Source organism: Protopterus annectens, chromosome 1.part1 (assembly GCF_019279795.1).
Source record: "Protopterus annectens isolate FY-2018-M chromosome 1.part1, PAN1.0, whole genome shotgun sequence".
In the NCBI taxonomy this organism is placed as follows: Eukaryota; Metazoa; Chordata; order Ceratodontiformes; family Protopteridae; genus Protopterus; species Protopterus annectens.
The window spans coordinates 1,259,281,888-1,259,303,695 of NC_056726.1; positions in this window are offsets into that span (position 1 = coordinate 1,259,281,888).

The following is a 21,808-nucleotide window of genomic DNA, read 5'->3' on the forward strand; positions in this document are numbered from 1 at the left end:
AGGGTACAGGTAGCCAAATATACCAATTTAGTTGTGTTACAATCTGCTTTACAAGAGAAATCATAACATTCACCTGTAGTTGGATGCTGAAAACCACTTTTACTATCATATATATCTGAACAACACACACAATTATAACATTTAGATGTACACACTTTTGTTCTTACTGACGGTATTTCACTTTGAAAATCTTTATAGCATAACATTTGTTTCAATGTCTGACCATTTCTAAAGGCATATTTTGGTGTTAGTCCTAATAAATCTTTTAGGTCTGGTTGGGCCATTAATATGACCCAATTTTTCTCAATGATCTTGCAGACATCATGTGTGTTGGCATTATAAGTGGTGATAAATCTTAAAACATTACAGCTTTTTGTCTTTTTCTCTGTTGTATTTATATTCTGCATCATTTGGTGTGTTGCCCGTTCGGTAATTTGATGTAAAGGGCCAAAAATAGGTTTATATAAACTACTTCTTCCTTGTAAAACCTGTTCATAACTCATATCAATCTCATTCAATATATAGCCATTATTAATAAATTCTTCCTTCATTTTCTTAATTTCCTCTTTAAAAATAACTTCTTCACTAGTTCATCTGCTTACTCTTATAAATTGAGATTTTAAGATGCTTCTATAAACATGTGTAGGGTGCATACTAGCCGCATTCAGATATCTAGCTGCATGCACATCCTTCCTATGTATCATCGTATGCAATTCATTAGATTTTCTGTACAGTTTTACATCCAAGAATACTATATTATCTCTAGAAAAATTCATTTTAAATCTAAGAAACTCTGTTGTTGAATTTAAATACTTTAAAACTTTCTAATTCTTCTAAAAGCAATCATCAACGAACCTACAGTAGCAGTCCAATAAATGTTTAAACCGATTATTAGCACTCAAAACATATTGTTTCTCCCATACATATAGGACCAAGTTGGCAAACGTATTCGCTACTGATGTACCCATAGCCACTCCTGTTAATTGTTGATATGGTACATTATGAAAAATAAAGATGTTTTTAGTCAAAACTAAATCTAAAAGGAAGCATATATTCTCCACTTTACGTGTCTGCTGCAATGATTGCATCATCAGAAAATTTCTTATTGCCTCTATCCCATAGTCAATAGGAATCACCGTAAACAGTGATTCTATATCTAGTGTAACCAATAAGTATTCTGTCATGTTACTTGTTCTGTCCCATAAATCAACCTTTTCTAAGAAATGCACTGTATCTTTGAGTATTGTTTCACATTTAGGTAGGTACTGTGCTAAAACATTCTGTAAGTATCTGGATATGGGTTCCATCCCTTACCTGACACAATGGGTCTTAGAGGTGGGTCAGTGATGGACTTATGAATCTTGGGTATTCCATAGATCTGTGGGGTCTTAGGGCAAGTTACAGTCAAATAGGACAATAAATCAATGGTTATATCCTGACACAATTGCATGTCATACAGAGCTAAATTAATTTGAGAAACATGATTTTTTATATCCACAAATGTAATCTTCCTAAAAGTATTGGTATCAGACAAAAATTCATGAAACTTATTCATGTACCAAAGCTTGTCCATTATAACAGTAGCCCCTCCCTTGTCAGCCTGTTTAATTATAATATTTTTATCTTTCTTTAATTGCTGTAAGGCCTTATATTCATCAAAAGACAAGTTATATCGACCATTTCTGCCTTTATTCTTATTTTTATTCTTACTAATGTAAAGAGTTCTAATTTCCATTTCCACTATATTTTGAAAGGCCAAAATTACAGGCGACAACTGTGGCATAAAGACACTCAATTTTTTGAAGACAGGATTTAGACTATCTGACTGTTTAAACATTGATTTCAACATAATGTTCCTTGCAAAAAGTTTAACATCTGTCAGTATATCAACAATATTGTCCTTGAATGAAGGAATAAACTTCATTCCATATTCAAATAATTTATAGTGCTCATCTGATAGCATAAAATTTGCAGAGTTAACAGTACCTCTTAGTAAGCGACAAGTTCTTAGCGCCTCGGCGCTTTGCTGGGCTGCTTGGGGCTGTCGTTTTTCCTTTTCTGTACTTGCGTTTGGCGTTGTGGAGTTTTTTGATGATCTATGGATTTCTGCTGCCTTCTCTGCTGTAAGACAACCTTCTCCGGTTGTTTTAAAGGGCAAAATTTCGGTTTGTTTGCGTTTCTCCTTACCTTCCGACACAGAGGCTGTTGGTTGTTTCTGACCCCCTAAGGCATTTTCATCTGTGCCCATAGCTGGAACGCCATTTAAAGACCGCTCCACATCACACTCCTTTCCCCTTAACTGGCCTTGCTCAGACTGACTTAGAAGCATAGGTTAACGCCTCAGTCACACTCGCTTGCTGAATGGCTGCTGCTACAGCTAGTCCTGGCGTTACTGTATCCAGCTCATCTAAAAGTTTATTAACGGGTTTCACTATACGTGATGAATTTATTACGCTGTCTGCTTTTCGTTGATTAAATTCCTTTTTAAAGACTGCTTTAGGCCAATGAAAGATATGTCCATTTTTGAAATCATCTAAATCACGTTGTAATTTTCGTTTCTTTTGCATTTCTAGTTTAATATCTAGTACTTGGATACGATTTATAAATGCTTGATACTTCTCATTCATAGCATCTGTTGTTAAAAGTTCAAACACTTCTTTCTCAATTTTTTCTATTTCAGCCATTAAATCAGACTATTTTTTCAAAAAAATTGTTCATTAGCTTCATATAGCTAATGCTGAGCTCAAGATTCAATTGTTGCCACTGTACTAAAAGATCTTGATATGTATTAGCATCTTTAAGATCCCACCACTCCAAGATCTAAATAAGCTACAAAGCTCAGTCTTTGCCACTGCAAATGCTTGTAGCTCTGTACTTTTTTCTCCAGAAAGTTTAACATTTTACTAAAGTCAGAAAGTCCAACGCTAGCATTACCACATTGCTGGATATCCATTGCTCTAGTCTGTAACAATGGATTGCTTGATTTCATCAGCAACTTTTTCATAGTTGAACTCATTTAGCAGAATGGTAAAATTCCAACAATATCAGGAACAAAAACAGACGGCTGGCTTGCTCTCCTCCTACTATATTGTTTGCAGATACTTAGTACAGATATTCAAAGCAGGGATACACTGTACTATATAGCATAAATCCAAAGCACACGATAGTCACAAACAAAAAAACTTTAATGAAGCTTTCAGGTCTCCACCCTTCATCAGCATACTAAACACATCACATTAATTACATTTAAATAGAGGAATATTAAAATCACATGATCAAGCCAGCCATTCATAAAACCTCCGTAATTAGTAATACAAATTAGTTAAAAACATTTCCTAGTTGTAAAATACTAGGAATAATTTTTGTTTATATAAAAAATGTTTATATAAAAATATATTTATATAACATGTGTGGTAAGTGATATGAAGCTATAAAAGTAAAAATAAAATATAAAAATTACATATGTAAAAATACTAATTTGTAGATATTTTTTAAAGATTCTCCTTCTGCCTTTTCACTAAAACTGGCTTTAAACTCACTGTTCCATTAAGCCCAGGATATTTGCAGCATGAAGACGCAATATCCATTCATATTTTATATAAACATTTTTTATATAAACAAAAATTATTCCTAGTATTTTACAACTAGGAAATGTTTTTAACTAATTTGTATTACTAATTACGGAGGTTTTATGAATGGCTGGCTTGATCATGTGATTTTAATATTCCTCTATTTAAATGTAATTAATGTGATGTGTTTAGTATGCTGATGAAGGGTGGAGACCTGAAAGCTTCATTAAAGTTTTTTTGTTTGTGACTATCGTGTGCTTTGGATTTATGCTATATAGTACAGAGTATCCCTGCTTTGAATATCTGTACTAAGTATCTGCAAACAATATAGTAGGAGGAGAGCAAGCCAGCCGTCTGTTTTTGTTCCTGATATTGTTGGAATTTTACCATTCTGCTAAATGAGTTCAACTATGAAAAAGTTGCTGATGAAATCAAGCAATCCATTGTTACAGACTAGAGCAATGGATATCCAGCAATGTGGTAATGCTAGCGTTGGACTTTATGACTTTAGTAAAATGTTAAACCTTCTGGAGAAAAAAGTACAGAGCTACAAGCATTTGCAGTGGCAAAGACTGAGCTTTGTAGCTTATTTAGATCTTGGAGTGGTGCCACGTGGGCTCCGGATCTTAAAGATGCCGTCATACGGTAATACATATCAAGATCTTTTAGTACAGTGGCAACAATTGAATCTTGAGCTCAGCATTAGCTATATGAAGCTAATGAACAATTTTTTTGAAAAAATAGAGTCTGATTTAATGGCTGAAATAGAAAAAATTGAGAAAGAAGTGTTTGAACTTTTAACAACAGATGCTATGAATGAGAAGTATCAAGCATTTATAAATCGTATCCAAGTACTAGATATTAAACTAGAAATGCAAAAGAAACGAAAATTACAACGTGATTTAGATGATTTCAAAAATGGACATATCTTTCATTGGCCTAAAGCAGTCTTTAAAAAGGAATTTAATCAACGAAAAGCAGACAGCGTAATAAATTCATCACGTATAGTGAAACCCGTTAATAAACTTTTAGATGAGCTGGATAATTTCGAATTGCCAGTAACGCCAGGACTAGCTGTAGCAGCAGCCAATCAGCAAGCGAGTGTGACTGAGGCGTTAACCTTTGCTTCCGTAGCGACAAGTCAGTCTGAGCAAGGCCAGTTAAGGGGAAAGGAGTGTGATGTGGAGCAGTCTTTAAATGGCGTTCCAGCTATGGGCACAGATGAAAATGCCTTAGGGGGTCAGAAACAACCAACAGCCTCTGTGTCGGAAGGGAAGGAGAAACGCAAACAAACCGAAATTTCGTCTTTTTTGCCCTTTCGCCTAAAACAACCGGAGAAGGTTGTCTTACAGCAGAGAAGGCAGCAGGAATCCATAGATCATCAAAAAACTCCACAACGCCAAACGCAAGTACAGAAAAGGAAAAACGACAGCCCCAAGCAGTTCGGGCAAGCGCCGAAGAACTTGTCGTTTACTAAGAGGTACTGTTAACTCTGCAAATTTTATGCTATCAGATGAGCACTATAAATTATTTGAATATGGAATGAAGTTTATTCCTTCATTCAAGGACAATATTGTTGATATACTGACAGATGTTAAACTTTTTGCAAGGAACATTATGTTGAAATCAATGTTTAAACAGTCAGATAGTCTAAATCCTGTCTTCAAAAAATTGAGTGTCTTTATGCCACAGTTGTCACCTGTAATTTTGGCCTTTCAAAATATAGTGGAAATGGAAATTAGAGCTCTTTACATTAGTAAGAATAAAAATAAGAATAAAGGCAGAAATGGTCGATATAACTTGTCTTTTGATGAATATAAGGCCTTACAGCAATTAAAGAAAGATAAAAATATTATAATTAAACAGGCTGACAAGGGAGGGGCTACTGTTATAATGGACAAGCTTTGGTACATGAATAAGTTTCATGAATTTTTGTCTGATACAAATACTTTTAGGAAGATTACATTTGTGGATATAAAAAATCATGTTTCTCAAATTAATTTAGCTCTGTATGACATGCAATTGTGTCAGGATATAACCATTGATTTATTGTCCTATTTGACTGTAACTTGCCCTAAGACCCCACAGATCTATGGAATACCCAAGATTCATAAGTCCATCACTGACCCACCTCTAAGACCCATTGTGTCAGGTAAGGGATGGGTGACGGAACCCATATCCAGATACTTACAGAATGTTTTAGCACAGTACCTACCTAAATGTGAAACAATACTCAAAGATACAGTGCATTTCTTAGAAAAGGTTGATTTATGGGACAGAACAAGTAACATGACAGAATACTTATTGGTTACACTAGATATAGAATCACTGTTTACGGTGATTCCTATTGACTATGGGATAGAGGCAATAAGAAATTTTCTGATGATGCAATCATTGCAGCAGACACGTGAAGTGGAGAATATATGCTTCCTTTTAGATTTAGTTTTGACTAAAAACATCTTTATTTTTGATAATGTACCATATCAACAATTAACAGGAGTGGCTATGGGTACATCAGTAGCTGCCAATTTGGTCCTATATGTATGGGAGAAACAATATGTTTTGAGTGCTAATAATCGGTTTAAACATTTATTGGACTGCTACTGTAGGTTCATTGATAATTTTTTGTGTGGGTAGGTACATTAGAAGAATTAGAAAGTTTTTTAAAGTATTTAAATTCAACAACAGAGTTTCTTAGATTTAAAATGAATTTTTCTAGAGATAATATAGTATTCTTGGATGTAAAACTGTACAGAAAATCTAATGAATTGCATACGATGATACATAGGAAGGATGTGCATGCAGCTAGATATCTGAATGCGGCTAGTATGCACCCTACACATGTTTATAGAAGCATCTTAAAATCTCAATTTATAAGAGTAAGCAGATTAACTAGTGAAGAAGTTATTTTTAAAGAGGAAATTAAGAAAATGAAGGAAGAATTTATTAATAATGGCTATATATTGAATGAGATTGATATGAGTTATGAACAAGTTTTACAAGGAAGAAGTAGTTTATATAAACCTATTTTTTGCCCTTTACATCAAATTACCGAATGAGCAACACACCAAATGATGCAGAATATAAATACAACAGAGAAAAAGACAAAAAGCTGTAATGTTTTAAGATTTATCACCACTTATAATGCCAACACACATGATGTCTGCAAGATCATTGAGAAAAATTGGGTCATATTAATGGCCCAACCAGACCTAAAAGATTTATTAGGACTAACACCAAAATATGCCTTTAGAAATGGTCAGACATTGAAACAAATGTTATGCTATAAAGATTTTCAAAGTTAAATACTGTCAGTAAGAACAAAAGTGTGTACATCTAAATGTTATAATTGTGTGTGTTGTTCAGATATATATGATAGTAAAAGTGGTTTTCAGCATCCAACTACAGGTGAATGTTATGATTTCTCTTGTAAAGCAGATTGTAACACAACTAAATTGGTATATTTGGCTACCTGTACCCTATGTAGTGTATTCTATGTGGGGAAAACGATTAGGAAGTTAAAAGACAGAATAGTAGAACATAAATCAGAAATAAAAAGAAAGGTAGAAACAAATGCATTATATAGGCATGTGCATGAGTTTCAGTCACATACATTTAAATTTAGGTGTATATCTGTTTTGAATTTGGGCATCAGAGGTGGTGATATTGAAAATCTTTTGCTACTAAAAGAATATGAATGGATATTGCGTCTTCATGCTGACAAATATCCTGGGCTTAATGGAACAGTGAGTTTAAAGCCAGTTTTAGTGAAAAGGCAGAAGGAGAATCTTTAAAAAATATCTACAAATTAGTATTTTTACATATGTAATTTTTATATTTTATTTTTACTTTTATAGCTTCATATCACTTACCACATTTGTTATATAAATATATTTTTTTATATAAACATTTTTTATATAAACAAAAAGTATTCCTAGTATTTTACAACTAGGAAATGTTTTTAACTAATTTGTATTACTAATTACGGAGGTTTTATGAATGGCTGGCTTGATCATGTGATTTTAATATTCCTCTATTTAAATGTAATTAATGTGATGTGTTTAGTATGCTGATGAAGGGTGGAGACCTGAAAGCTTCATTAAAGTTTTTTTGTTTGTGACTATCGTGTGCTTTAAATATAGATAGATCCCATTTATTGCTGTTTGCATAATAAAGTATTTTTTGATGTTATCCTGTGTTTGCCTATCAATATAAAGCCAATTAGATATTCCTTTGCTAATGCAGATGAAATATTTTTAAAGTTTTAACAAAGTGTAACAACATATGAAAATCAATATTAAACCAGCTAGTGCGTTGCTTATGTTTTGTTTTTGATGACCAAACAGACCCCATACAGCTACAGTGTTCAATGTGTCATGTATAATAATTCAGGAAAATTTGACAAGGACACTCAATATGTTTATTTTTCTGGCATGTTAATGAGCAGAATAAATACTATAAAGCAAATGAGAGGTTAATAGAACTGGTAAATGAATGTCATGCCATATGCAAAGAAGGAAGGTGGATGTTTTTATTGGAAATGGGAAATTATTCAAATGTGGGAACCTGAAGAATTATTTTAGCCCTGATAAGAATTCTTCTAATGTTATAGATGGGAGAATATTTTTGTGACCTTAACCAGTTAATTTCAAGCACTATGTTATCATAGCAGCACCCATCAACAGTTTTAGAATATTGGGTGCTGAGATAACCTAATTTTTACCAAACATCGATCTAACAGCAGTTTTAAAAATCAGCTATATATAGAGATCATCGTATATCTGCATTTCAACATTATAACATTGAAGAGTACATAATAAAAACAAGTTTTACTTTGTAGCCTGTATGTGAAAGAAATTGACCAACTGTCACTTGATCACATTTAATAATTAGAGGGCTGTGGGTTGTGTGAAATAAGCTGAATAGTTGATATGAGTAGAATTGTTCTACCTGAACATTGTCAAAGAATTGTGGCATTCCCTGTAAAAAATGGGAAACTGGAGAGTGTGTGTGATTTTATTCTGTATGTGGATACAACTAATCATAGCTGCCATTTTATAACTTTTAATCAATCTGAACTGTCAGAAACTGTGTGTGTGTGTGTGTGTGTGTGTGTGTGTGTGTGTGTGTGTGTGTGTGTGTGTGTGTGTGTGTGTGTGTAAGAGAGAGACGTACACTTGTGTGTGCATGTGTGTTTGTTTTCTGTCTGCCTATTTATCTGCAAAACAGAATTGAATACATTAATATTGGCTGAGTTTTTTTTCCTTGGATTATAGTAAAATATCACAACATATCCAGTCAAAAGTGGTTATTCTGCAGGAAACACAGTCCATTTGAAAAAGTAACTGACCTTTTGTCATTTGCTCTTTTTTATTCACAGTTTAAGAATCATAGACATGAGCTGTCACAGGCAGTTTGTGCATGTGAAGTAAATTGAAATTCATTAGATTACGAACATATTTTTTCTGATAATTGTCAAATATTGGAGGCACACCCAGTAAAAAAGTGATTAGTTTTTGTGATAAACCTGTATGTGAAAGCAGTAATAGTTCATATAATCTTTACAACATATACAAACATAGAAGACGTAAGTGACTCCTTCAAAATGAAAAATGATTAATGTTCTCAGAAGAAACTTATTTTTGTTAAACATTTTTTATGCAAATGATTTGCAACTAATTCTTTTGGCGTTCTCTCAAAGAAATACAGACATTTCTCATATTTTCTTTCAGAATTATAATTTTATTATTGTAGTTACCTATTGCATATTTTATGCATTGGAATGTGACAACTTGAAAATGTTCATTAGATTTGACTAACACTAATAGTCTACATATTCATTTTTATAGGTCAAATGTCACAGAATAATTATAATTTTTGTAGATGAATATCCAAATATGCTGTCCAGAAATAAAAAAATACTTGAAAATGTTGAATTGTGTTACAGCCATATGCCTTTCTTGATAGCGACCCACAATACCCTCACGTGGCCTTTAGAATGTGCAGTGTACTCAACTTCTGTAAGACTTCATCTTACAGTGAGGAATGCACAACACGTTTAATGTGTACTTGTATTGAGCTACCATTACACAAGAGGTAAAAGTAATCTCTCACTCTCTCTCTCTCTAAATATCTACTTGGTACCATAGGTTAGTACTAGGCTAACTGCCCTTGTGAGCCATTTGAAGCCTAGCCAGTTATCCCCTGTGAGATTCAAACCCTGTACCTTGTGTTTGTAAGGAAAATATCTTAACCATTAGGCCACCCTCCTAACCCTAAATATGCAACCAGTAAAAATCCTTGTACTCGTCAGTGAAATATGGATGAGCCACCCTGAGCACTGAGCATCATTTAAATTCTCAAAGGTGAAATGGCAATCCATGGTGCAGTATGTACCTGAATATCCAAATAACACTTCCTGTCAAAAGGTGATGTGGTACTCATTCCTGCAAAACTGTATTGAATGCAGTCTTTTACCACATTTCACAGTGACAGTCTGGCAAGTTGTATTACATATAATTTCTATTTGGGATGGGTTCACCACTTATGTTCTGTGTGGTTGTATATAATACAGGTCCAGAGTAGTCTTTCATGTTAAACCTAAACAATCCTAACCTTGCTGCAGAAGCTCAAAACCTACAATTTCTTACCCTTACAAAACAAAACAAAAAGCTACATTTTTGTCGGTGAAACCTGTACCAACTGACTTATCAACAAAATGGCAAATCAAATACAACATTGAACTTCATGTAGATCTTTAAGAGTATAATGGAGCTCTTTGGTGCACTGTATATATTATCATCCCAGTAAAACTCCCTGACAATTTTAGTAAGAGCAGCTATATCCTAACTAAACTGTTAATTGTTAAACATAGATAGGCACAGACATTTCACTACATTGAGTCTATCATTCTGTTTTATATTTGATTTCCAGTAGTAGTTTATCTCTGTATTAGGAAGTATTTTTGTTTAGAGTGATGAATACAAATGCATGTCCAGGCTATATCTGTTTGAGTCAGCATAACATTAGAAGTAAAGTTCTTATATTCTACCTAGAATACTGGCATTTCTATCACTGAAAAGATGCTTCCACTAGAACTCCCTGTTGTGACTGTGTCAATATAGCCAAGCTCAAATCATTGATGTGATACGATGAATCTAAGTCCTAAAGGGAAAATAGAAATCGTATGTATATTTTGTACCTGGGTGTCCAATTAACATTCCATGAATATTTTAACTTATGACCAAACTAAGCTTAAGACTGTATTTTTTTGCATAGATACTGAATGAATAGGTCTGTTGAAATTTCACAGTGACAATTTGACATATTGCATTATACTTGATTTCCATTAAACATTGGTATATTGGTTTGCTTCATGGTAAGGAATGTGTGATGCATCCACAATGTAAATGTATTATGAAGCTTTACATCTGAAGTAAATATCCTATTTATTTCTCCAAAAATATTACCTTTTTGTCATTGGGAGCATGCCACAACCAAAACAGCCTGAACTCACAAGGGTAACACGGGCAAGACAACAGCAGTGTTCAGTTGCATTTAAATCCATAAGAATGGAATGACAGTCTCAGGCATACAGGTCAACCACTTAGTGCAAGAAATCTGGGCAAAGCCTAAAATGCTTGGGGGGGGGGGCCAAAAATATGCATGGATTTTAAATATTGGTCTCACAAAGTTAGAAACTTGCTAGAATAGCAGGATTTGTGTTAGCATGCATTTTCTGAAGGATATAAAGTTTGAAACTCAAATGTATGTCATTTAGTGACTTTAATCCTCAGTAATTTGCTAAAAGACCATAGCTTTTATGATGAACAAACCATAAATATGAGGCAAAAGTCTGAAGAGTTGAAAGGTACGGTCTGATGTACATTATATGAGGTACAATTGCCTGAATAGCTTATTAAGAACTGTTAAAGGGAGACATGTGTTATGTCCTTACCTACATGCCTGGAATGCAGGGTTTTGCATGCATTTTACAGTGGCAGTCTTGCTTATTGTATTACACTTAGTTTCAATTAGGGGTTAGTATATGAATTATGCTCTGATTAATGAATGCAGTACATATCAAGATATATTTTACACATAAATGACACATGGAATTACTAATGAATATAAGACGGGCTTGTAAAGATATTTTTTTACTGGATACAGACAGTAACACTGTTCTCAGTTTGGAATAATAGGTGGGCCAAGATCTTCTGCAATAAAAGTGGGAAATAGGAAATACATGTGATAAGGACTCATTATTTCATATTTATGGCTAGCTGTATAATCTAATTCAGGATCACACGGCACAAACCAATCCAGCATATCTTGAATTTGGTGTCAACCCATCATACGATATAGACAGGCATTCAGGGTCACACAGCACACATGTTCCCTCAGGCAACTTGGAAGAATGCATCCAGTAAAAGTCCATGAAGCCACAAGGGAGATGTACAAACTCCACAAAGAAAGCACTCCAGTCAATAACTGAATTGGAAAACCAAGCACTGTGAGGCAGTAATACTAGTCACTGTGTCACTGTGCTGTCCTATAAGGCAATGTAATTTATAAAATACAGAAAAATTTAAGAAGAAAACGAAGATATAAAAGTGAGTTACAGATGAAAGTATAAGAGAATAGCATTAGATGGAGAGATTCTTTGTTTTGAATTATCTTATACATATTGATTCTAGGCATGTAGGATGTACTGCCAGCCATGCCAGGAGAAATAGGGCAGTGGATTTGTAACATATGCCAGCAGAGCTAGCTGGAATTTTGTAAATAATTTTATGTCATTTGTATATCAAACTGATTTGTACAGATGCTTGTGCTGAAAATATATTTATGAGATTTGCTTGTGCTCAAATGTATCAACATCTCTCCTGCTGGAAGGAAAAGAAACATACATGTATTATTGTATATTAATCCACATGACTTTGCAAAATATTCTTGAAATTAAATTACTTTATGGGTTAAGCCATAACTATGTTATCCCACAATTTGAATGGAGCCAGAGATGCAATGTCTGTGCTAGAAAATAGGTTGTAGCTTACATAGGAATAGTAGATGTGTTTTATGGTTTTATGACTTCCAGGAGATCTAAGCAAAGTTTTTATCTGTGTGTATGGTAACATATATGTGCTAAAGTCCTGTTTGCTTCTTGTGTTGGTGATAGAAGAGGAAACAAAGTCAGATGACCAGATGCATGTGATGTCATTCTGTATGCCAAAAATAATATTTAGATATTAGTAGGAGTTTGTTCTCAGCATTTTGCATTTTGGCTTGGATCTGACAGCAAGTACCACTCACACACACATCATCTTGCCTTGCAGTAGTAAGTAATTTAACTAGGGAACAGTAATTGTTTAACATTAGTCAGGAAAATATAGGGAGATTAGAAGTACTGTTTTTCTATTAGTGTGTGAAACTTTCCATCAGCTGTATTTTTGATATTCCCTGTGACTGAAACTCTGGTGTTTACTGCAAATAGATATTTAGTATTTCCATGCTCTTTTATTATTTATTATTAAATATTTTTCAACTTTTCATTGTGGCTAGTCCTTTTTAGATAATATTTAAGTTTTGAGAGTATTTTCACATATTTATTTGGGATAACTCTGGCCAGTCCTAAAACCCTTGCTGTTTGGTCAGCATTACCATTTGTATTAATATTAATTTCATTCAGTATAATTGGGTACCCTTGTAAGAGACTTAATGTAGCTGGCAGGCATTCTGATGGCAGTGATAATTACTTATAGTCTGGGCTGAAGGGGCACAGCAGGTGAATGTGTGTGTGTGTGTGTGTGTGTGTGTGTGTGTGTGTGTGTGTGTGTGTGTGTGTGTGTGTGTGTATGTGTGTGTGTGTGTGAGCAAATCAAATCTCAAAGAATGTGTGTCAGCTGTTTAGACACAAATCACTGGTTACACAGAGAGGGTGTGGAAGGACGTAGCTTGGGACCCCAGCTAAGGACTCAACTTTGAGCTCTTCCAGTGGGGAGTCTTACTGGGGGCCTGGACAGATATAGAGAGGAGCTAGCCCCCAGATTGAGTGTGTTCCCAGGGTGCTCTTAAGGGAAATGCGTGCTTGATGCAGAGAGGTCTGCATTTGGAAATATTGAGTGTATCAATTTGTATTCCAAGTGAATGTCCCTCTCCAGTGTCAGTGGTGAGGATTCAGGCTCCTTGATTACTGGCCCAGCATGGGAAGTCATAGCGGCATTGAGTGATTTTCTTCAATACAATTTAAAAATGCATCACATTGTTTACCAATAACTGTGAATGAGCTAAAAGATGAAATGTAAAGTGAACTACTCCATTCTTATTTGAATGCTGCACATGTTAAGATATATATTTTTTGAGTTTACATTGACCATAATTATTTGAAATATAACCCTTTATTTATATTTACCTCCAGAATTTCACAAATATCCACAAATGTTAAAATTACAGTGCAAAAACATAGAAAGACTCTTGGTCCTGAAATTAGCTACTCCATTTAAGCTTTAGGCTAATATGTGTAATGCACAGCAAATTAAGATGTTTGCATATGTTTGTAAGGAAACCTGAGTCAATCTCATAATGCCAACCTCTAATTTTATGTATATGACTATAAATATCATTCAGGATCTCATGCTGTGCATCTGTTGTCAAATGAGAGATTCTTGTGATCCTAATATATTTGCAGGAAAAAAACATCTTCTAGCTTTCATCAAATTGTGTAAAATGATGTGATGAAATTCAAGTAATAACTTCATTTGTAAAGTTGGCCACTGTCACACTGATTATTTTTGCTTCATATAGTCTCTCTCTGTCTCTCTTGGGTAGCAAATTAACACCAGTACATTTAATTATTCATGGTAATGGCCTTATTCCAAGTATAAACATAAATAACACTGTTTTGGTGACAAATCTAACATCTGCTGTAAAAATGAAGTAATTTTAATTTCAAATAGCCTTCATAAAAATATGCTTGCTGTGCAATGAAGTCCTTAAGCAGCACATACTGGCCACCCTGTAAAGTTATTAATGGCCCTAGCTTAATTATAACAGTAGAATTATTGTTAGTATAATATTCTATGGTGTTACACAATGGGCAGATGTTTTCGAGCATTATAGTTCCTGTTTTGTCAAAGATATCTTTATTGTATGACTACAGTTATAAATCTGTTTTGATATACAGCCCACTACTTCATAAGCAGACCAAGCCATCTGGGAAATCTGCATTAGACGGTACTTTTGTACTAGTAGGAGATGGATAGCCCCTGCCTGAGGCCTTATCCCCCACTATTCATGTTGCTGTCTTAGAACTGCTTAACCTGAGTCTACTTTACCTCACTCCATTTTTGCTTCAAAATCCTCTATATCTATATACACTGGAACAAGAAAAAACAGGGGTGAAGTGTCCTGTAATCTAGGCTTCTGTAATGGGATAGCCAAAAGCAGTGAGGATGACCTGAGTAAACAGGTAGGCGATCCAGATTTAACATCTGGCTGAAAAAGCAACCTGACTTATCTTTAGTGAAGTATGTCTTTCCCTCAAATTAGGAAATTTAAGGTTTCATAAAAACTCTTTAATAACTGGCTGCACCCTTGCAGCATTAATAACAGTATTTAAGCTATCATCTCATGAGAAGACTTGTTTTTTGACCGAATGAGTTTCAGTACAGAAAGATATAATATAAGAAAAGAAAGCAGATAATCAACAAACAAATATACAACCCCTAAGAGTGAAAGTAAAGATACTACTTTCCAAAATAACGAACACATCTAATTGCTCTGTGCAAGTACATTGCAGATATTATTATTGTTTGGTAAATATGCTCAAATTATGCTATTATTGTTTGACTATAAATTATTACTTATTCAAGCATTATAAGCTATAACCGGTCTAATTTTCTGAGCCTCTAAAATGTTCCTTTGTCATGGCTTTGGCATAAAAAGATAGTCTCAGTCTAGGTTTATAACTACATTAAACACAAATTCCCTGGACCTGATTGTCAATATGCTCACTAGAGGCACAAACATATTGATTTTGGTCCTCATTAATACATGAGAGTGCTGCACACCCCGCAGTGTAATGTCTTGTCTGGTAAGGTCAGACCTCAAAACAGTCTCCTTTGAAGTAAAAATAAAATCTGAAACCCCACCCAATGCTGGAATTTTCAGGAACAATTATAAGGCTTACTTTATTAAGTGATAATCTGACAAAATTTCAAGCCCCCATAAACCTCAAGAACACTGCTGCCTACACAGAACTTTTCAGAATACAATACACAGCCATGATAATAACTGCAAGGAGACACCTGTACCCACCAGGAAGAAGTACAGAATTTACTCAAAAAATCAATCCACCCTGGTAGAATCACAACATCAGTAGGCTGTATAACAGAAGGAAGTAAACTGTGGCAAAAATTACGAAGCATAGCACCCAGCAGGATAAATGCACTCTCATCAAACTAAATAAATAACTCAGAAGACAAATAGTCTACCAAAGACAAATTTAAGGTAAATTTGTTCTCCCAAGCAAAGGACAACCACGAGGCATTCTTTAGCTGTGTCTACAACCTCAAAGGCAATCCAGAATTGTGTGTGGAGCTCATTTTTAATGGAGTCACCAATACTGAGCTAGAAGATAATAACAAAATTCAGCTCTAACTTTACCCCTCTATCAACCTCAACCTCAACCTCAACCTTCCCTCAGGAAATATCATCAAATATAACTCCCCCTACTATTACTATGGAAAAGGTCCTCAATGCTCTCTCTAAGGCCAAGAACACTGCATTGACGGGGCCAGACAATATCGCAGGACGTCTTCTGAATAGCATGAAACATGACCTATCAGACCATTTGGAACTGCTATTTCACTTTAGACTCCAAACAGGCTTCATGCCTCATAAATGCAGAACAGAAACAATCATCATCTGCACACAGGTGCACCATCTACAGACTCTGGAAACTAAGAATCTATAAGTCTCTGGTCTCATATGCAAAGGCATGGGAATAATTATCAAGGAAATAATCAGTAATGGCATAAGAAGCCTCCAGACACTAGACCCAACCAATTTGGTTTCATCAAAGGCAAGTCATACCTGCTCAGCCTGGTGGACTTCTTTGAGAAGATCACCAAAGCAATGGATGATGGCAAAACAGTTTACACTGCCTACCTTGACCTGGCCAAGCCATTTGACATGATACTCCACTCTGGCATTGTTGACAAACTCAAGAGGTTAGGTACAAACCCGTATGTCACCCGGTGGATAGCCAATTGGCTCACAGACAGGACCCAGGAAGTTAGAATTGAAGAGTCTACCGCTATAAAGATGCCAGTCACAAATGGAGTACCTCAGGGATCAATCATTGGACCTCTCCATTTTGGCATTTACTTCTCAGAAGTCAAGGCCAATGTTAGTGGTCTCTGGCATACAAAATTTGCAGACACTGACACAAATGTTCTTCTGGATTGGCTGATATAGACAAACAAATGGTGTCAGAACCATGGACTAAAACTAAATGCCAAATAATGCATAATAGTATCCTTTGGGAAGTCCTCCATCCCTGATAACTATCATATGTTCATAGGTTCATACTAGACTATCTGCCCTGGGGCATTTATAAGCCTAGCCCGATTGTGTTTGGCTTACACCACCCCTTGATTTGAGTATACTGTGCCCTTTTTAAAGTTTAGTTTACTGTGCCTCTGTCTAATAGTGACACAGAAGTAATCCCCAGGAAAAACCTATGATCCCCCATCCACTCATCAAGATTCTTCTTGAAGAGAGTCAGTGAGGTGCTCTGCCTAACATGAATTGGAATTCTATTCCAGAGTGAAGGGAGCCTCTGGGTTATGAATCTGTCCCTCCAGCATGTTCTATTTATTTCTGTGCTGAGGTTCAAGTCCCTCGAGCGCATGGCTCTAAGGGATTTAGATTTATTGAGGTGGAGCATGTCCATTAATTCTGGGTTGGACATAGCTTTATATGTCAGGCATAGATCGCCTCGAAGTAGGCGGTATGCAACTGAGTAGAGCTGGAGTTTTTTTAACCGAGCAGCATATGGCATATGTTTGAGTTCCTTGATCCTCCTGGTGAGGTACTTTTGGGGTCTTTCTAATTGCTGCAGGTGTCGGGTAAGGTACATCCCAAAGGGGGCATTGTATTCTATGATGGGCCTGATGAGGGATGAATAAAGGGGCATGATTACCTCTCTTGATCTAGATGTGAATCCTTTCATGATGAGGTGGGCTATGTAGAAGGTCTTTCTAACCACTTTGGCAATGTGGTTGTCAAAGGAGAGATTGCTATCAACTTGGGTCCCCAGATCCCTAATTACTTTCTCTGTACTTAATGGGTTACCACCTATGTGGTAATTTGTGGGCACATTGTTTTTGCCAAAGGGTATGACTATACACTTTTTGGCATTTAGCTTTAGACCACGACTCTAGCACCAGTTATCCATCTCTGCAAGACCTATTTGAAGGATGTTTGTGTCAGCTGGAGAGTCGATAATGGCACCCAGTTTGCAGTCATCTGTGAACTTGGTGAGCCATAGTCCTCCCACGTTGGCCTGTACCTCAGAAAAGTAAATACCAAACAAGAGAGGTCCCAGGACAGAACCTTGTGGGACACCACTTGTGACCGGTTTCGAGTCTGACATGGCTCCAGCAACTCTCACTCTGTGGGTTCTGCCTTTGAGCCAGTTTGCGACCCATCTTGTGACATAGGGGTTTATATTTAGGCTGGATAGCTTATCTATGATGCCCGAGTGGGGTATTGTGTCAAATGCCTTTGCGAGGTCCAGATAGGCTGTGTGGACTACCTCCCCTTCAACTATGGCCTTGATGACTGTTTCAAAGAAGTCGACCAGGTTCAAAAGGCAGGATCTGCCCTTGACAAAGCCAAATTGGGTATGATCTAGTGTCTGTAGGTCCCCAATGTCTTTGTTTATGAGTTCCATGATGATCCTCTCCATAGCTTTGCAGACTAGGCTAGTCAGGCTTATGGGGCAATAGTTTCCAGGGTCTGTAGAGGCGCCACCTTTGTGGAGTGGGACCACTGTTGCTGTACGCCATTCTTTGGGCACATATCCTGTAGTGAGGCTGAGATTGTACAGCAGTTTTACTTGAGGGATTAGTTCTTCTTGGAGTTCATTTAGGACGCAACCCGGGATGCCATCTGGTCCCATGGAAGCAGTGTTTTTTGCTTTGGAGAGGGCGGCCTTCACCTGAGCTGGGAGGCTGCACTCTGCCGGGATAGATACTTGATCTTTTGGGGGGGAGGGGGGGAGAAGTTTGCACTGAATCTGTCTGCCAGGATATTGTTGATGTCTGTGGGTTCAGTGTATTTTTTGTCATTTAGAATCAACTCAGAACAAGTCTGGGAGTTGCATCCCAGGTGCCTAACATAACAGAAAAAAGCCTTATGATTGTCTTTAGTGTCCTGTGCAATTTTTCTCTCGAAGCTGGCCTTGGAGGATTTTATGACGGATCGTAATTTTTTGCTAGTACTGATCAGAGATGTCTTCCCTTTTAGGGATTTTGCTCTATCATGTAGTAGCTTCCTCCTTCTGTTGTACAGTTTATTTATGACTGGGGTCCACCAGACTGGACGCCTGCCTCTGGATGATTGGGTCTTGAATTTGTTTGGGAGAGCATGATCCATGCATTCCTGGAGATGTCCGTAGAATCCATTTATATAGGATTCTGCAGTTTGGGCCAATAGAGACACCTATTACAAGAGTATCAGGTGTGTTATTCATCCTTAAGGGCTGTGACTGCTTGGCACACTGACTTTGTGTGCTATGTGTTGTACGTGTTTTGTTTTGGGGTAGCGTTCGCTTGGATGTCTGCTTTGGAGGTCTCTGTTGCTTAGGTAGATTTTTATTTAGAGCCTCCGAGTATGTTTTTGTGTTTTTATGTGTTTGGCTCACTGTTGTGGTGGGACTATGTGATACTGGATTTGTGTTGTGTGAGGTTACCTTCTCCTCCTGACTGGTTACACCAGTTTTGAGATGAGAGAGCTCAGCCTCCAGGTTTGGCTATATGGTTGCATCTCTCACATATATTTGAACCTGTTTGGAGGAGGAGAGGGTTGTCCGTGTACATGAGACAGTTGTAACATTGCCTCAAAATTCCCAGATTCACCAGCTGGACTGGAGAGGAAACCATTGACTGACCTTTGGACATGCTAGAGTAAAATAGGGAACTGAATTAAAATGGACCAATAGGGGACAAGGTAATCATAGAGAGTATAAGAGTAAGTAGTGCTTATGGTTTATTAGTGCTAACTTGTAAGATTACTTATTTGGAACAGTGAGGGGCCTTAGAATGAGAATATAGTGTTTAATTTGAGAGATAGAGCAGTTCTAAGGGAAAAAGTGAAGACCAGACTTTGTGGAGCCAGGAATAGTTTAAACCCAATTAGGTGGCGCTGCCCAATGTTGTGCTATGTGCAAAAATGTGCAAAACCGCGCAAAAGAGGGTTTTAAGAGATGGAGATCAAGGAGTTTGGAATTGACCCAAAATGGCCAATAAAACTACAGTTTCAAGGCAGTAACCACTCCCACAGGGGCAGGCAGGCTGCTCAATGTTTATAACTGCCACTGATGAACACAGAGACTTCCCTTTAGCCCAAGCAAACAATGGCCTCCAAGAAACTTACAAACAGTTCAGAACAGCAAATCTGTAACTGAACTTTTTTAAATCTCAGAAAAGTGGGAAAAAAGCAAGTTTTTTGTTTTTTTTTAAGGAAAGCAGAGGTTTACAAGTATCAACAAGTGCAGTAAATGACCCCACACTTGAGAGCTAGGCCAGAGACAGATAAAATGCAAGTTTTAAGAAAAGAACGATTTTAAAAATAAGTGCACGCAGGAAATTCAGTAATCAGCTCTAGGTTGTGTTCTAAATACAGTTACCAACACAGAAATCAAGTTTAACAAGCCAGAAAATGCTCAAAAGTAGGCGGCAATGCAGAAAAACTTAACAAATAATCTGAAGCAAAATACATATTGACAACATGCCCCTTAGAGCTGACCCAGTAGTCATGGGCTTAGGGACACACATATATAGTAATCTAGCCTTTCACCATCATGTGTCTACAAAGGTGAGGAAATTATTCTATGTTATGCAACCTATAAACAAAGGTATGGCATCTAAGTCCAAGGAAGTCATTGTACCACTGTACCTAGCATTCATCAGACTTATCATTGAGTACAATGCCCCTTTGGTGTGTACCTAACCAGGCATATCCATTAATTGGAATGTCCACAAGGGTTCCTCACTAAAAGAATACGTGGAGTAAGTAAAATGTCCTATGCAGACCACCTCAAGGCCGTATCCCTGTATTCTGTCTCCTATAGACTTTTGCAGGGAGATCTATGCCTGGCATAAAGGGCATTGTCAAACCCCACTCTGATGGACCTCCTGCATATCCACAAAACAAACACCACCGGAATTACCTGTTCTAAAGACTTAAACCTTGCCTGTGATATAAACAGGACCTGCTGGAGAGAAAGGTATGTAATCCAGAGACTACCATGTCTATGAAACAGGCTCCTCATCCATGTGAAGCAGAGTTCCTCCCTAACCCAATTCAAGAGCAACTTGGACAATTGGATGGGTAACCAGAAATTCATCCCTGGTTTGGCACCTATGTCTCTAATGGACACAGGTAACCTGCAAATGGTTCAAATCCCAGGCCCATGCTGACACTTATCAAGCGTATCAGAACTTGTCAGAGATTTGGGTTGCATGGCTAGGCTTAAAAAGGCCCTTGTGGTTGTTACCTAGCAAACACCTATGAACCTATGAAGCTAAATGAGTTGCTCAATCAAATCGTAGGCAAATAGAGGTGGAATGAATTAAACCGTGTACTCTGGATGCAGTTCATAAATAACTCACAGCTTTAGTCCTCTGTACTAAGTGTCACAAATGTACCCATTTGGAAGAATAATCAGGCAACATGACTCTTTATTTGCTTATACAATGTAGCCATACAGATTTAAAAACAAAATGTATCATGTGTAGAGATTTAAAGATATCAGTCCAAACAGTTCTTCTTCTGCTTTTATATTGGTTGTAAATACATTATTACAGATAATTATTTTGTACACCCAAAAACAAATAGGAAATTTAGTTTCTATTTTTTTGCAATATGCAATATAATTAATGTTGTTTATCTTGCCACCTGTGTGAAATGCCATGCATTTTATATATGGAAATGTGCACAGAAGTTAAAAGATC